Here is a 16,439-nt window from a genome sequence, read left to right as displayed (position 1 = left end):
CGTTGACCATCCCACTTCCCTCACGCCAACAAGGTCAGTGTTGGTACCAGGAACTTCCCAACGAACTTCCTGAGTGCGTGTGTGTTTATCAAAATCTGCTTCCTCGGAGGGCACATTTCACTGTAGCTCCCACGGGGTGTGTGCGTGTCTTCACCCTCCCCAGCTACTCCACAGATGTATTTTACATGCAGCCACTCACATGGTGCTGGGTTAGTTACTCACTCTTCCGAGAGTCTGGAGGTTCCGTGCTGATCCTTCAAGGTTTGCCTTACACCTCCTAGAGGCCGCACAGTGTGTTAGCACCCCGTGGTGTGGACATGCCCCAGTGTGTTTTACCATTGCCCTTATTGGCACTAGATCATTTCCAAACTCTGGCTCCAAACAACGAGGCAGGGAGCATTTAAGATACACGTGCTGATAGACCACAGGCAGTGAAAGCTGAGTCACACGCGGTATTTGAAGCATTGCAGTTAAAGAGGTTTGTCTCAGGTCATGCAAGAGAAAAATCAGATGAGTTCATGAAACTCCAGATCTTGCCCTTACATCCTGTCATTAGGCAACCTCCTACTGTTCGCGTGCTAACTGCGAAGCTTGGCAGGGACTGTGCGATCCAGAGCGGCCCCAAGTCCCACTTCTTCCACGACAACTTATCAGTTAGTTTCCCCGTATGTCAAACCTATGGCTTCCTCTCCGGCCCATTTCTTCACTGAAACCACGCGAGGGTTGCTTGCTTTTCTCATCTCCCTGCTCATGAGTCCCCTGTGGCTCCACTTCTAGAAGCATCAAGCCTCAATGCCTTGTCCAAGCTGTGTAGTTAAAAGGCCAGCTGTGTACCAGGGCCGCAATTCTCGCCTCCAAGGCACATTCCAGAACCAAAGATTATCACACAATGGGATTAACAGCTGGGTTGGAGTTTACACTGGGCCTGCAGAAGCACAGCGGGGGCACGCCTCACTCAGTCTGGGGCACTGGAGCGTAGTGTTAAACCCCTCACAAGTCAGCCACAGGAGTGATGGCAGAAGGGCACCCAAGGGGTCTGTGTTACAGCATAGCAGGTTAGGCCACCACCTGAGACACCCACTTCCTATACTGGAGTGCCAGTTCTAGTCCTAGCTGCTCTACTTCAGATCCAGCTCCCTGCTAATGCGTCTGGGAAGGCAGCAGAAGATGGCCCAAGTGCTTAGGGCACCTACCACTCATGTGGGAGAGCCAGATGGGGTTCCTAACTCCTGGCTTCAGCCTGGCCCAACCCCATGTGTCAAGGCTATTTGGGGAGTGAATCAGCAAATGGAAGAACTCTCTCTCCCTCTCTGATGCTCTGCTTTTCAAATAAATACATAAATAAAAAAAAAGATTTATTTATTTATTTGAAAGGCAGAGTTACAGAGAGACAGAGGCAGAGACAGAGAGAGAGGTCTTCCATCTGCTGGTTCACTCCCTGAATGACTGTAATGGCCAGAGCTGGGCTGATCTGAAGCCAGGAGCCAGGAGATTCTCCCAGGTCTCCCACGTGGGTGCAGGGGCCCAAGGACTTGGGCCATCTTCTACTGCTTTCCCAGGCCATAGCAGAGAGCTGGATTGGAAGTGGAGCAGCCGGGACTTGAACCAGCACCCATATGGGATGCCAGCACTGAAGATGGTGGCTTTACCCGTTATGCCACAGCATGGGCCCAAAATCTTTTTTAAAAAGTATAACAAACTGGAGAGCACAGGTTTGAGGTGGACAGAGAGAACATGGTTGCTGTGTGTTCACATATGTGAATGTGTGTGCCCATGTGTGAATTTGTGTGCATATGTATGCGCATATGTGAATGTGTGAGCACATGTGTCGCATGTGTATGTGTGCATGTGTGAGTGTGTGCACATTGTGTCAGTATGTGCACGTGTGTACGGTGCATGTGTGTGTGTATGAGCATTTGTGCTTGCATATGTGTATATGTGAGTGTGTGCATGCACGTGTGTGTAAATGTGCGTGTGTAACTGCAGACAGTGCTGCGGGGGCCGCAGGAGTCCCCTTAGCTTTTACCTGACCCCCAACTCCGAGCTACTCACGTTGTCTGCACGTATCTCAAGTGTGATGCAAGGACACGTCCTCCCCTTTATGTCCCACCCAGAGCATGCAGTGTCCCTCTCAGTCCCAAATCCGTAACTGCCTTGCAAGCGTCAGCCCCAGGCCCATCTCCCTCGTTACTCTCTCTGCAGTTACCATCTCGCCCGACAACTGAACTCAGTGTAGGCTGTTCAGTATTGTGTGCTGCGATGTCACGGGTCTCCCTGGTTACAAAGTCCCTTGGAGGTGGAAGTCGCAACCTTCATTTGCATCGGAGTCAGGCTGGCCTGGATGGGAAACCTGGCTTGTCTACAGACTGGCCACGTGGTCCTGCGCGAGTCAGCTAGCTTCCCTGCGTCTCTGCCATAATGGTGACAGCACCCTGCAAAGCTACCACAAAGAATAAAGATGTGATCAGGCCGGCGCCGCGGCTCACTAGGCTAATCCTCCGCCTTGCGGCGCCGGCACACCGGTTTCTAGTCCCGGTCGGGGCGCCGGATTCTGTCCCGGTTGCCCCTCTTCCAGGCCAGCTCTCTGCTGTGGCCAGGGAGTGCAGCGGAGGATGGCCCAAGTCCTTGGGCCCTGCACCCCATGGGAGACCAGGATAAGTACCTGGCTCCTGCCATCAGATCAGCGTGGTGCGCTGGCTGCAGTCCTCGGGCCGTGGCAGCCATTGGAGGGTGAACCAACGGCAAAGGAAGACCTTTCTCTCTGTCTCTCTCTCTCACTGTCCACTCTGCCTGTCAAAAAAAAAAAAAAGAATAAAGATGTGATCTGGAGATCTGGAAGACGTTCAGAGCAACCACTGGCACCCAGCACTCGCCACCCACCCGGACTGGGATCCACGCACCCAGTCTGGAAATCCACAGAGTGCAGAAGCTCTCGTGCTGGTGGGGTAAAAGCTGGTGGGATCAATCACCCCCGGGCCACACGCACCTGCAGGCTTCACTGGGATTCCAAAGGTGATCCCAAGACCGATCGCAGCAGCGACAACTCCCAGCGCAAGGAACACCGTGCAGGAAACCAGTAGACACCGCCGCGTGGGAGGCCAGCTGCCATCTGTCACACAAAACACACAAACACAGAGAACGTGACTTCAGCAGCGGCTTGTGCCGGGGACACTGTGCTGACCAACCACACAGGTGTAGTTCCTGGCTTTCTCAGTTGAACAGCGGAAGTCAAAATCTCAGAACCTGAAATGTAACGCTTTTCATTGTTGGAAGCTTTTCCTGTCTACAGATTCCTTTTTTTTAAAGATTTATTTATTTATTTATTTGAAAGTCAGAATTACAAAGAGGGAGAGACAGAGACAGAGAGAGAGAGAGAGAGAGAGAGATTTTCCATCGGCTGGTTCACTCCCCAAATGGCCCCAATGGCCAGGACCGGCCCAAAGTCAAGAGCCAGGGGTCCTATCCAGGTCTCCCACGCGGGTGCAGGGGCCCAAGCACCTGGGCCATCTTCAACTGCTTTTTGTGAGCACCACGGGTGGTTCTCACACACGCCAACATCTTAGAGAAGTCTTGTGGCTGAGATGACGCAGAGCGAGGTCCTGGGCTGGCACCGGGGGCACTGGAGGAGCAGTGTGGAAGGAGGAGGGGCTGCCCTCACTGTGGCCCTGCGGGAACTCGCCTGACCAGTTTTATTGGTTTCCCAGGAAGACAAAAGCAGTGCCCAGACCACGTCTGATGGGGGTTTCTCAGCGACTCCGCCTTTTGGAAAGAGGGACTGTGTACCTTGGCTGTTTCTGCGGTGACTCACCGGCCAGAGTTCCCAAATCTCTCCTTACTTCTCTCGGGGGCTGGCCCTGCAACTGAGGATCTCTTGAGTCCGCACCTAAGGAACCAGCATCCAGACTCCTTTTTGAATTAAGCTTAGCTTATTTTTTATCTTTTCCCTCTGCCACAGAAGAGTAAGAATTTTTTTTATTATCTTAGCAGAGCCTAACACAATGATTCTATTCTGTTTTTTTTTTTTTTAAGATTTATTTATTTATTTGAAAGGCAGAATGACAGAGAGAGAGAGAGAGAGGGAAAGACAGAGAGAGGGCAAGATCTGCCATCCGTGGGTTCATTCCCCCAAATGGCGGCAACAGCCAGGGCTGGGCCAGGCTGAAGCCAGGGCCTTAAACTCCATTTTGGATCTCCCACATGGGGCCCGAGTGCTTGGGCCATCTTCTACTGGTTTCCCAGGTGCACTGGCAGGGAGCTGGATAGAAAACAGAGCAGCAGGGGCTCAAACCATCACTCCAACATAGGATGCCAGCATCACAGGTGGCAGCACAAGCCACTGTGCCACAACACCTGCCCCCTCAAATATATTCTTAAAACATTTTACAGTTAAAAAAAAGTGTCCTATATCTCATTCCTGGGAGCCTGGCGTGGAGAGGGGCATGATGTAATATTTAAAACCATCTTCCTGGCCGGTGCTGCGGCTCAATAGGCTAATCCTCCGCCTTGCGGTTGCTGGCACACCAGGTTCTAGTCCTGATCGGGGCGCCAGATTCTGTCCCAGTTGCCCCTCTTCCAGGCCAGCTCTCTGCTGTGGCCCGGGAGTGCAGTGGAGGATGGCCCAAGTGCTTGGGCCCTGCACCCCATGGGAGACCAGGATAAGTACCTGGCTTCTGCCATCGGATCAGCGCGGTGTGCCGGCCGCAGCACGCCAGCCGTGGCGGCCATTGGAGGGTGAACCAACGGCAAAGGAAGACCTTTCTCTCTGTCTCTCTCTCTCACTGTCCACTCTGCCTGTCAAAAAAAAAAAAAAAATCTTCCAGGGCTAGCACTGTGGCGCAGTAGGTTAATCCTCCACCTGCAGCGCCAGCATCCCATATGGGTACCGGGTTCTAGTCCTGGCTGCCCCTCTTCCAGTCCAGCTCTCTGCTGTGGCCCGGGAAGGCAGTGGAGGATGGCCCAAGTGCTTGGGCCCCTGTACCCACATGGGAGACTGGGAGGAAGCACCTGGCTCCTGGCTTCGGACCAGCGCAGCTCCGGCTGTTGTGGCCATGAACCAACAGAAGGAAGACCTTTCTCTCTGTCTCTCCCTCTGTCTGTGACTCTACCTCTCAACTAAATAAATACAATCTTAAAAACAAAATCTTCCCTTGCGATGGGCAAACACATCCAGGAAAACAGCTCTTCTTCGGGGCAGAGCTCGCCACACTTTTGAGAGTGCATATCCCTTCAGAAACAAAGGAACTAACAAACTATTAGCATTCTTCCACAATATGTGAATAATAGGAATGAAAAGATAAATTTATGTTGGTACAAAATTATTTTTGAAAACTACTCATAGCTTTTTCTTTTTTTTTCATAGCTTTTTCATAACACTCACTTCCTGTGAACTTTTTAAAGGCCCTTTGTATGCATGGATCTGAAACTTTTTTTTTTTTTGCACCAGATAACCATCTTTTAATTCCATTCTCCCACGAGCTTTCTGAAATACTCCTATTTATATATTATGCGTGAGTCTGTTGACAGGTATATTGAAAAATCTTGTCCAAAGCTGAAATTTAAGCAGGGTGAGGTTAAGTGTACTAGGTAAACGTCGAGATCCTACTGTGTTCTCCCTGAACCTACTAGGTGCTCTCCTTCACCTGATGTGGTTCATTTAGAAATTGCTGTCTTTGTCTACTGGTGAGAAAGGTGCCCACATTTGCAAAATCACCACTCACGGAGCACCGCAGCCCCTCAGGTGTTCAAAATCCCAATGCACGCACTAGTTACTAAAACAGAACAACCTCTTAAAATAGATTTGGACACTAAAATGGACCTGTGACGGCAGCACGGAGTTAGTTCAGCAAAGCCAGCCTTAGTTACCGCAGTGGAAACATGGGCCTGCAGGTCGGAGCCTTGGGAAAACCAGATGGGGTGTCTGGCCCTGAAATTCCTCTTCATCAAGTCATCAGCCACAAAGGCACAGCTTTTCCAAGCAGGTTGTAGGAGACCATGCTGGGCCAGGGAGTCCCCAGGAGGGACGGGGCTGGGAAACTGGGAGGGGTTGGGGGCAGGGCCTCACTCTCCGATCTTTGGGCAGGAACAGAGGAGCACACACACACGCACGCACACACAGAGGGCTGTAGGGATGCTGAGCTGAGCTGCCCACGCCAGCAGCGGACCTGCGCGCTGGACTTCCAGCCTGGCTGCTGAGACCCCACTCGATGCAATGCCAACTTCTTTCCTCGAGAGGGCAGCAGAGAGCCGCAAATGCGTCCTGGGTCAGCCAGGTTCTTTCCTCTCTCCCCAGGAAGCATCCCACTGCCACCCTGCTGCGGGCTCAGGAGTGTCCAGACTGGAAGGGCCAGGAGGCAGTCCTGTGTGTCCCATCCACTCAGGGTGACGGGTCAGCATACTGAAAGGGCCTGGAGGTACATCTCCAGCCACTTGTCCCTGCCAAATGCGATGACGCTGTTTAAGCACCTTCAACTGGCTACATTGTCTACCCTGCGGTGGGAAGTGAGTTTGGGTAAAACAAGGGGGTGCGTTGACCTGTCACATTAAATAAGCATCAAACACCTGAATTTTATGTTTTAAGGTGTCCATTTTCAGCACTGTTCTGCAGTTAACACAGCACTTGCTACGATTTGGATGCATGTGCCCCTACAGAATCCCTAAAATCTTGGGTGCTGGGATCCATGTCATGGCGTAAACCTCCGTCTGCGGCACCAGCCGCTTTATGTCCCGGCTGCTCCTCTCCCGATCCAACTCTCCGCTGATGGTTTACGAAAGCATCAAACGATGGACCAACTCCGTGGGCCCCTGCACCCACGTAGAAGCAGCACCTGGCTGTTGGTTTTAGATAGGCCCAAGTCTATTTGGGCTATTGGGGAGTGGACCAGTGTATGGAAGGCCTTTGTCTCTGTCTGTTGCTCTTACTCTCTCTATAGATCTGCCTCTCAAATAAATAAATAAAATCTTAAAAAAAAAAAAAAAAAACCTCCTGAGTGCTTTGCGGTTGACTCTTTTGTATTTAACGGGTGTCAATGGAGATTTTATTTTATCACATAGTGACTGCCACCTGGTGGAGTTTCAGTGTATGACAGCATCGACTGCATCCTGATTTCAGCGAGGTTAAAATGAGAGAGCACTTGAGAATTACGGACATGGGGTTTTTCTTGAGTAAAACAAAAGTGGGGATAAATTCTTTACATAAATTTTGTAGTATGGACTTAAATCTCGATACTGGCCCTTGCTTCCGAGCTCCGGGCGCAGTGTGGACGAAAAGCGCTGTTACACAGGACAGCCACAAGGGGGCAGTTCTCGCCGCTGCAGCGCACGCGGCCGACACACAGGGCTTCTGCGCCCGCGCGTTCATTTAGTCCTTTTATATTTTGACTTTTTTCTTTTCCTGTTTGGAAAATGCAGGTAATAGACAATTATCTGCAGTTGGCACCCTCGCTCTCAATTGAAACATGAAAAGCAGGCGTTCTACGGGCGGCTCCGTGGCTTTTGTGGGGGGAGGGAGTTAGCCTTTCAGCTTCCGGGCTTCGCTGCTGTGCCTGAGCCTGAGCTGAGCGCCTTGCGGGAGCCCGGCGATGCGGGTCCCACGGCTCCCGGGCTCCCCCCTTGTCAGGCCGCTTCCCCCTCCGAGCCTCTCCAAGGCGCCCCTGGCGGAGGCCTCTACCAAGCCCCGCACCTGCGCCAGGTGTGATTCGCAGGAGGAATGCTTGGAGGCACCCGGGCCTGTGCTGTGGCTGAGACTAATCCTCCAGGTACCCCCCACACTCCTTTCCTTTAACTTCTACATATCTTGGAGCAAAATCAAAAGGTTAGATCTGAATCTGTGCAGGATAAAGAACCTAGCTCACTTTCAGGCTTTTAAAGTGATGACGAGGGGCTGGTGCTGTGGCGTTAGTGGCTTAAGCCTCCCCCTGTGGTTCCAGTCCCGGCTGGTGCACTTTCCCTCCGGCTCCCTGCTAATGCACCAGGGAAAGCAGTGGAAGATGGCCCAACTGCTGAGGCCCCTGCACCCATGTGGGAGACCTGGAAGAAGCTCCTGGATACCCCTGGCCCAGCCCTGACCTTTGTGGCCATCTGAGGAGTGAACCAACGGATGGAAGACCTCTCTCTCTGTCCCTCTTCCTCTCTCTGTGTAATGCTGACTTTAAAATAAATAAATCTTTCCCCTCCCCCCAAAAAAGTCCCAGAAAGTGGTCTTCAGCGGGAATAAAGATTATTAAGCTGTTGCTTGGCACGCCAGCATCCGCGGTTTGGATGTGAGTCCAATCCCAGCATTCCTGCTAATGCAGGCCCTGAGGGGCAGTGACGGCTCAGCATGCAGTTCCCTGCCACCCACGTGGGACACAGGGGTTGAGTTCCTGGAACCTGGGTTCTACTGGCTCAGCCCCAGCTGGTGCCGGCATTGGAGAGCAAACCAGCATATGGAAGATTGTGTGTGTGTGTGTGTGTGTGCGCGCGCGCGGGCGCGCACCAAATTTTAAAAAAATTATTTTTAAAACAAACCTGGCCGGCGCCGCGGCTCCATAGGCTAATCCTCCGCCTAGCGGCGCCGGCACACCGGGTTCTAGTCCCTGTCGGGGCGCCGCATTCTGTCCCGGTTGCCCCTCTTCCAGGCCAGCTCTCTGCTGTGGCCCGGGAGTGCAGTGGAGGATGGCCCAGGTGCTTGGGCCCTGCACCCCATGGGAGACCAGGAAAAGCACCTGGCTCCTGGCTCCTGCCATCGGATCGGATCAGCGTGGTGCGCCGGCTGCAGCGCGCCAGCCGCGGCGGCCATTGGAGGGTGAACCAACGGCAAAGGAAGACCTTTCTCTCTGTCTCTCTCTCACTGTCCACTCTGCCTGTCAAAAAAAAAAAAAAAAAAAAAAACCAAAGAAAATGCTGCATTTTACTTGTGTGAATGGTTTGGACTATTTAGAATTGGTGGGGCAGGAATTAAGAAGCAGCCTGTTCATCGCCATTGGAAACTGCGGATGTGAGTGTGTGCGAGGTGACTGCCCGCCGCCCATGCCCTGGGGACGTGGAAGGAGCGAGCGCGGCGCTGGAAGCAGGCTTTGCCCCGCCGGCTCCAGGCTCGGAGTTTTTCTGCCTCCCTCGGAACTCTCCGAGCCAGCGTCGGAGGCGCCCACCCGCACGGTCGCCGCCTTTGGGCTGCGGCTGATGCAGCTGTCCCAGGATGGGTCCTGGGACGTGACCCAACCATGCCTTGCTTGGCAGAGTTTTTATTTACTTTAGGAAATAAAATAGAAGTGTCACCCTTATGATTCTGCTCTGAAGGCACTTCCTTTGTGGTGGGAAGAGAGGCGGCGCCTGTCACCTAGGAGAGAAGAGAAAGTCTTAGCTACACGGAGACACAGTGACTCATTTTTGCGGGGGAGGGGGAAGCAGCGGAAGATGGCTCAAGTGCTTGGGCCACTGCACCTGCCTGGGAGGCCTGGAAGAAGCTCCTGGCTCCTGGGTTTGGCCCAGCCCCGGCTGTCACAGTCACCTGGGGAGTGAACCAGCAGGTGGAAGACCTCTCTGTCTCCTTCTCTCTCTGTGTAACTCTGCCTTTCACATAAATAAAGTAAATCTTTTTAAAAAGTAGTAAGTTAAAGGACATTAATTAATAGAGACGTGAATGGAGAGTACGGATGACTGCTTAAGCAGAAATGGCTTCTCCACGTGTCCAAAGATGTTCAGTGCTGTGGAGATTGAAGGAGTGGGAGGAGCCACCGCTGTCGGTTGGAAGGATGAGGACCAAGAGAGAAAGCACAGGTCACTGAAGAGCAGGGGCCGTGCGCAGAGCGCTGTGCGGGCCGCGGGTCACAGAGCCTACACTGGAGAGCAGCTGGCGCAACCAACCAAGATTTCATGGAGCCACATCCTAGGATCAGGCAATTCCTCTTCTAGGAATTTATCTCACAGAGGAACTCCAGCCAATGGCCAAGCACGTGCAGTACAGTTTCCTCGGCTCCCCAGAGGGGACCTGGCCAGACAAGCTCTGGGTATGAGCTGGGCTCCTCGCCTCCACCCAAAGGACCCTTGGCTGCTGTTAGTTAAACAAACACCTTGTCGCGGCCACTCTACTATGGCCTGTTGCAGAATTGCCCAAGTCGCAGCTCCACTGTCAATGAGCTCTCTGTTTTCCGTAGTGCTAGCTGCTACAGAGGATGACTACTTTTCATTTTGTTTCTAATTAAAAAGTTACTTTCAAAAATACGCATATAGAGGCTGGCGCTGTGGCACAGCAGCTTAAAGCCCCAGTCTGCAGAGCCGGTATCCCATATTGGTGCCGGTTCAAGACCCAGCTGCTCCACTTCTGATCCAGCTCTCTGCTATGGCCTGGGAAAGCAGTAGAAGATGGCCCAAGTCCTTGGGCCCCTGCACCCATGTGGGAGACCTGGCAGAAGCTCCTGGCTCCTGACTTCAGTTTGGCTCAACTCCAGCCATTGCAGCCACTTGGGGAGTGAACCAACAGATGGAAGACCTTTCTCTGTCTCTTTGTCTCTGAGTGTGTCTATCTCTCTCTGTAACTCTGTCAAATAAATAAATATTTAAAAAATATGCATATAGTACATCATACCAATCTGACCTGTACAGCTAGGGGGATTTCTGCACAGGTATACACCCTTGTAACCACTCCCAGCTCAAAATCCAGAACATTCCAGGCCTCAGAGGCTTCCTCTGGTGCCTTTCGGGGCAGGAGACCGCTCCGCTTTTGGAGGTAACCACATGGGTTGGTGTTTGGATTTCTACCCAAGGAGGATACCGAGAAAACTGATCCAGTGTCCAGTGCCCTCTGGGGAGGAAGGGCCCCACGGATGGATCTAGAAGGGTGCAGAGAGTGGCTCGCCCTCAGGGGTGGGCGGGGAAGCCAAACTCTGGCTCAGTGGGTGGTTTGGTTCTTTTTTTTTTTTTTTTCAAAGATTTATTTATTTATTTGAAAGGCAGAGTTACAGAGAAGCAGAGAGAGAGAGAGAGAGAGAGAGAGAGAGAGGTCTTCCATCCTTGGGTTCACTCCCCAATTGGCCGCAACAGCCAGAGCTGTGCCCATCCAAAGCCAGGAGCCAGGAGCTTCCTCTGGGTCTCCCACAGGAGGGCAGGGGCCCAAGGACTCGGGCCGTCTTCTACTGCTTTCCCAGGCCACAGCAGAGAGCTGAATCAGAAGTGGAGCAGCTGGGACACAAACCAGTCCCATATTGGATGCTGGCACTGCAGACGGTGGCTTTACCTGCCACGCCACAGCGCTGGCCCCCTGGTTCTTTGTTAAGCACAGCCAGGGCACCACTGAGGCAGGGGCACCAACACTTGACCTCGGTTGCTGAGGGACAGACACCAGGACACTGAAGCAAGAGGAGAGAGAAGAAAACTTCACCAGAGACCCGAGTGGTGGAGAAGGGGTTACCTGGTCTCGCAGATGCACCCTGTGAGCCGGCATGAGTCCCGCAGCTCGGGTTCCGGGCAACCTTGGGGCAAAGCGAGAGCAAGACGAGCTCGCCAGCATCTGTGGGTGCGCGGTGCTTTACTGGGTGATCAGCGCTCCTCTTTGTCCTCACGGTAAACAAGCTAAGCCAACACACGTGGCTTCGGAAGCCGGCTCCGACTCCCCAACACAGGAGAAGAAAGGCTGGTCACGCAAGGTGAATTGCCCACTCTCAGAAGGTCATACAGTGTTTTGAAATCTCTTTATTTTGCCATCTAGGCTTACAGGGTAGGCATGGATGGTGACAACAGCATCGTAGCAGGAACCACAAGCCGGGGACAAAGGATAAGTGACTTGATCCTTTTGAAAGGTTTTTTGGTAGACAAGGCGACAAAACGAAAAGCAAATGTTAGCATGTGGCCCAGACTTCCGACCCAAAGCCACTTGCTCCCAGAACAATGGTTCTCAGCCATGACATCACCTTAGAATCACCAGGGAAGCTATTGCCAGCACCCATGAGACCACCACCCCTTTTATTGAGACCACCCAGGCTAATGGAATCAGACCCTTGTGATCTGTTCCCTTCTGGCTTCTGGCATGGTTCCACTGTGCACCCTCCGCTGAGAACTGGCTGCTCCTGAGCACCACCCGAAGGTCCTGGGTCCTGTGAGTCCCCTCAGGAGATGGGCTTCGGCTGTGTCAATCAAGAGGACTGTTGTAGAGCAGGAAACCCAGCTGTGGGTGTGCCAGAGCTGCAGACTTGCCCCTAGGAGGTATGGACCAAGGGAGACCATTCTGAGCCAATCCGGTAGCCTGGGCAGCAGGCTGACTACGTAAGGCCAGGGGACGGGAGCCACCCCCACGTGGATCCACAGCTTTCCCAGGCCCCCCTCTGTTGGAGGCCCAGAGTACGAGCTCTGTAAGTGTGTGTGGAAGGAGTGAGCGGCTTGTGGGAGAAGTCTCCTTAACCTTTCAGAGCAGCAGGGGTAAACGGAAGATCAACTGAGCACCAGGAAGGAACTGATGGCGCTCTCCACGGCTGATGGTGGCAGATGGAATCCATCTGACTGCAACCCCTCTTCCGTGGGTGGGAAGAGGACAGAGAACAGAAATAGTTAAACATGGAACTGCCCACCCCCACCCGGATGCACAAATCGCAGGAGCAAGTCTGTTGCTTTGCATCACATTCGGAATTTGTCAAACGGAGAACAACTCATTAAGTTTCTGATTAAAAAGTGAAAGAGGTGGGTGCTTGACACACTGGTTAAGAAGCCAGCTGTGGGGAGGGTGGTGGTAGCAGCTTCGTGGGGTAGCAGGTGAAGCTGCCGCCTGCAATGCCAGCATCCCATATGGGCACCAGTTTGAGTCCTGGCTGCTCCCATTTCTGATCCAGCTCCCTGCTAATGTGCCTGGGAAAAGCAGTGGAAGATGGCCCAAGTGCTTTGGAGACGCAGATGAAGCTGCTGGTTTGTAGGTTCAGCCTGACCCAGTCCTGCTTACTGTGGCCATCTGGGGACTAAACCAGCAGATGGAAGATCTCTTCCTCTCTCTCTATTACTTTGCCAAATAAATAAATAAATAACTGTGTTGGTTTCTTTTAAAAAGCCACTGGGACACCTGCATCACATATTGGAGTGCCTTAACGCGAGTCTTAACGCTAATGCACGCTCTGGAAGACACAAGGACATGGGTCCTTGTCACCCATGTGGAAACCCCGAATGAGTTCTGGCTGTGGCCTCATCCACCCTGGCTGAAGCAAGCATTTGGGGCATGGATACAATGAAAGATTCTCTCTCTCTGTGAAATACAATGAAAATAAATAAAATTTGGCCAGCGCCATGGCTCAACAGGCTAATCCTCCACCTTGCGGCGCCGGCACACCAGGTTCTAGTCCCAGTCGGGGCGCCGGATTCTGTCCCAGTTGCCCCTCTTCCAGGCCAGCTCTCTGCTATGGCCCGGGAGTACAGTGGAGGATGGCCCAAGTGCTTGGGCCCTGCACCCCATGGGAGACCAGGATAAGCACCTGGCTCCTGGCTTCGGATCAGCGTGATGCGCCGGCCACAGCGTGCCGGCCGCGGCGGCCATTGGAGGGTGAACCAACGGCAAAGGAAGACCTTTCTCTCTGTCTCTCTCTCTCACTGTCCACTCTGTCAAAATAAATAAATAAATAAATAAATAAATAAATAAATAAAATTTAAACTTTTTAAAAAGTATGGCATGGCACAGACATGCATTGGCCTGTTGCTCCGCGGGCCCTGCCCTGCCAGTCTCATATTTCTGTACCCAGTTCTAACTTCCATCCCATGAAGCATAGCTTCCCTCAGGAAAGCCTTGTGTTTCTGGTTCCTGGAGTGGCAATATCTGGGCAGACTGCGGTCCTGGACATGCGGTTGGCATCACACGGCTGTCGTTCCGACGGAGAGGGCTTTACCCCCAGGCAGGAAATCAGTGCCGGAGACAGAATGGGGGTGCGGGGGAGGCCTTGGGCCTGGCTGCTGAGATGCCAGCTGGGACACCCTTGTCCAGGAGCAGAGTGCCAAGGCTGGGAATCTGCGTCTGGCTCCTGCCCCCAGATTCCTGCGAACTCCCACTCTGGGAGGCCACAGAGATGGTTCAAGTATTGGGTTCCTTCCACCCACATGGACGACCTCGGTTGGGTTCCTGGCTCCTGGCTTCAGCCCTGGCCCCGTCCCGGCCATTTCCAGAATTTGAGGAGTAAATGGGATCTCTCTCTCTCTCTCTTTTTGTCTCTCTCTCTTTCTTGAATACATAAATAACAGTTTAAAAGGACAGAATAAACACTTGGAGTTTAATCAAAGGTTACTTACACAATTCTCTTTGGGTTGTACCTCTTCTTAATTGGTTGTACTTCCTGTAAAACTGTACACCTAAAAACAGTTACAATCATTTACATCCTTGTCATGCTATTTTGTTGTTTTGTATAATGAGACCAAAATACACACATCATAACACTTGTGAATGGTAGGAAATGGGAAGACTTCTGCTACCATTTGAACTGTATGAGTAGTACCCGCCAGCAAGAAATATGGTGGCAAACTTCTCAAGCTCTTGTTAGGTATATAAACATGACAAGGGAAGGCCCACCAAAGAAAAAAATTTTAAAGATTTATTTATTTGAAAGTTACTTTTACAAGGAGAGAAGAGAGACAGAGAGAGCGAGAGCTAGAGAGAGAGAGAGAGAGAGAGCTCTTCCTTCTGTTGGATCCCTCCCCAAATGGCCACGATGGCCAGGGATGACCAAGCTGAAGCCAGCAGCCAGGAGCTGCTTCTGGGTTTCCCACATGGGTGCAGGGTCCCAAGCCCTTGGGCCATCTTCTGTTGGTTTTCCCAGGCCATCAGCAGGGAACTAGATCGGAAGTGGAGCAGCCAGGACTCAAAACCAGTGCCCATGTGGGATGAAGGCATTGGCTTTACTCACCAGCCCCAAAAGAAACATTTAAATGTTAAAAAGTATACCTAATTCTACCTTTCTCTGAAGGGAGGAGAGAACCTCCACTTTGACTATGACCTTGTCTAAACAAATAAGAGTCGGAGAACTCAAAAGGCTTCCATAGCCTTGGAAACTCATGACTGGAGCATAGGGAGATTACTGATGCCATAAACAGGAGTGTCAATTTGTAAAGTCAACAACAGGAGTCACTGTGCACTTACTCCTCATGTAGGATCTCTGTCCTTAATGTGCTGTACATTGAGACTTAATGCTATAACGAGTACTCAAACAGTATATTTCACTTTGTGTTTCTATGGGGGTGCAAACTGTTGAAATCTTTACTTAATGTATACTAAACTGATCTTCTGTAAAAAAAAAAAAAAGAAATTATCAATTCCCAACTTGACTCTCACTGGGATTAAACATGACAATAGGTCTGATCTGATTTCATCATCATTTAAAAAAATCATCTATTATTTTTCACTTTATGTTTCTGTGTGGGAGCAAACTGTTGAAATCTTTACTTAATGTATGCTAAACTGATCTTCTGTATATAAAGAGAATCAAAAATGAATCTTGAGGCCGGCGCCGCGGCTCACTAGGCTAATCCTCCGCCTAGCGGCGCCGGCACACCGGGTTCTAGTCCCGGTCAGTGCGCCGGATTCTGTCCCGGTTGCCCCTCTTCCAGGCCAGCCCTCTGCTGTGGCCCGGGAGTGCAGTGGAGGATGGCCCAGGTGCTTGGGCCCTGCACCCCATGGGAGACCAGGAAAAGCACCTGGCTCCTGGCTCCTGCCATCGGATCAGCGCGGTGCGCCGGCCGCAGCGCGCCGGCCGCGGCGGCCATTGGAGGGTGAACCAACGGCAAAAGGAAGACCTTTCTCTCTGTCTCTCTCTCTCACTGTCCACTCTGCCTGTCAAAAAAAAAAAAAAAAAAATGAATCTTGATGTGAATGGAAGGGGAGAGGGAGTGGGAGAGGGGAGGGTTGCGGGTGGGAGGGACGTTATGGGGGGGAAGCCATTGTAATCCATAAGCCGTACTTTGGAAATTTATATTCGTTAAATAAAAGTTAAAAAAAAAGTATACCTAATTCAAGACTTTTGTATAGGCAGAGTTTGTTCTTCCTATTGTTCTCATTTTAGCCAGTTTAGAACACTCAGATTTGTAAACATTTTATGTATCACACAGCAAATCATTTAAAAGATATGAATACATTCAATGCCACCTATGGAAACATAAACACTCAATGATATAACTTGCACAAAACTTACCTACATATATAAGGGAGATGTATACAGAGTCATGTTGTTAGTGTAATGGAAGAATGTAAAATAACTTTACATATAATATATATTATATATATTTATATATATATATATGAGGGTACGTCTAAAGGTTTGTGGGAACATGAAATTAAAATATAAGTTTAGGGACCGGCACTGTGGTTATAGTCGGTAAAGGTGTTGCCTACAGTGCCAACATCCCATATGGGCACTGGTTCTAGTCCCGGCTACTCCACTTCTGATCCAGCTCTCTGCTACAGCCTGGGAAAGCAGTGGAAGATGGCCCAAGTCCTTGGGCCCCTG

At 51.5% G+C, this 16,439-nt stretch overlaps 1 pseudogene across 1 annotated transcript in view; it reads right to left on the bottom strand.

Moving 5' to 3' along the window:
• Positions 1-16,439, bottom strand: part of LOC149122293 (low-density lipoprotein receptor class A domain-containing protein 1-like) — a 30,423-nt pseudogene that overhangs the window by 8,170 nt on the left and 5,814 nt on the right. Inside the window, exons 2-3 of the transcript XR_016220239.1 lie at positions 11,387-11,506; positions 2,987-3,109 (exon numbers count right to left, since the gene is read on the bottom strand). The product of XR_016220239.1 is annotated as a low-density lipoprotein receptor class A domain-containing protein 1-like (transcript). The remainder of the gene's footprint in view (positions 1-2,986; positions 3,110-11,386; positions 11,507-16,439) is intronic.

The sequence above is a fragment of the Oryctolagus cuniculus genome, chromosome 14, assembly GCF_051225735.1.
Source record: "Oryctolagus cuniculus isolate XC-2025 breed Fujian yellow rabbit chromosome 14, ASM5122573v1, whole genome shotgun sequence".
Lineage (NCBI taxonomy): Eukaryota > Metazoa > Chordata > Mammalia > Lagomorpha > Leporidae > Oryctolagus > Oryctolagus cuniculus.
Note: the sequence above shows the minus strand (reverse complement) of the source record. Positions and strands in the feature narration are given on the sequence as shown.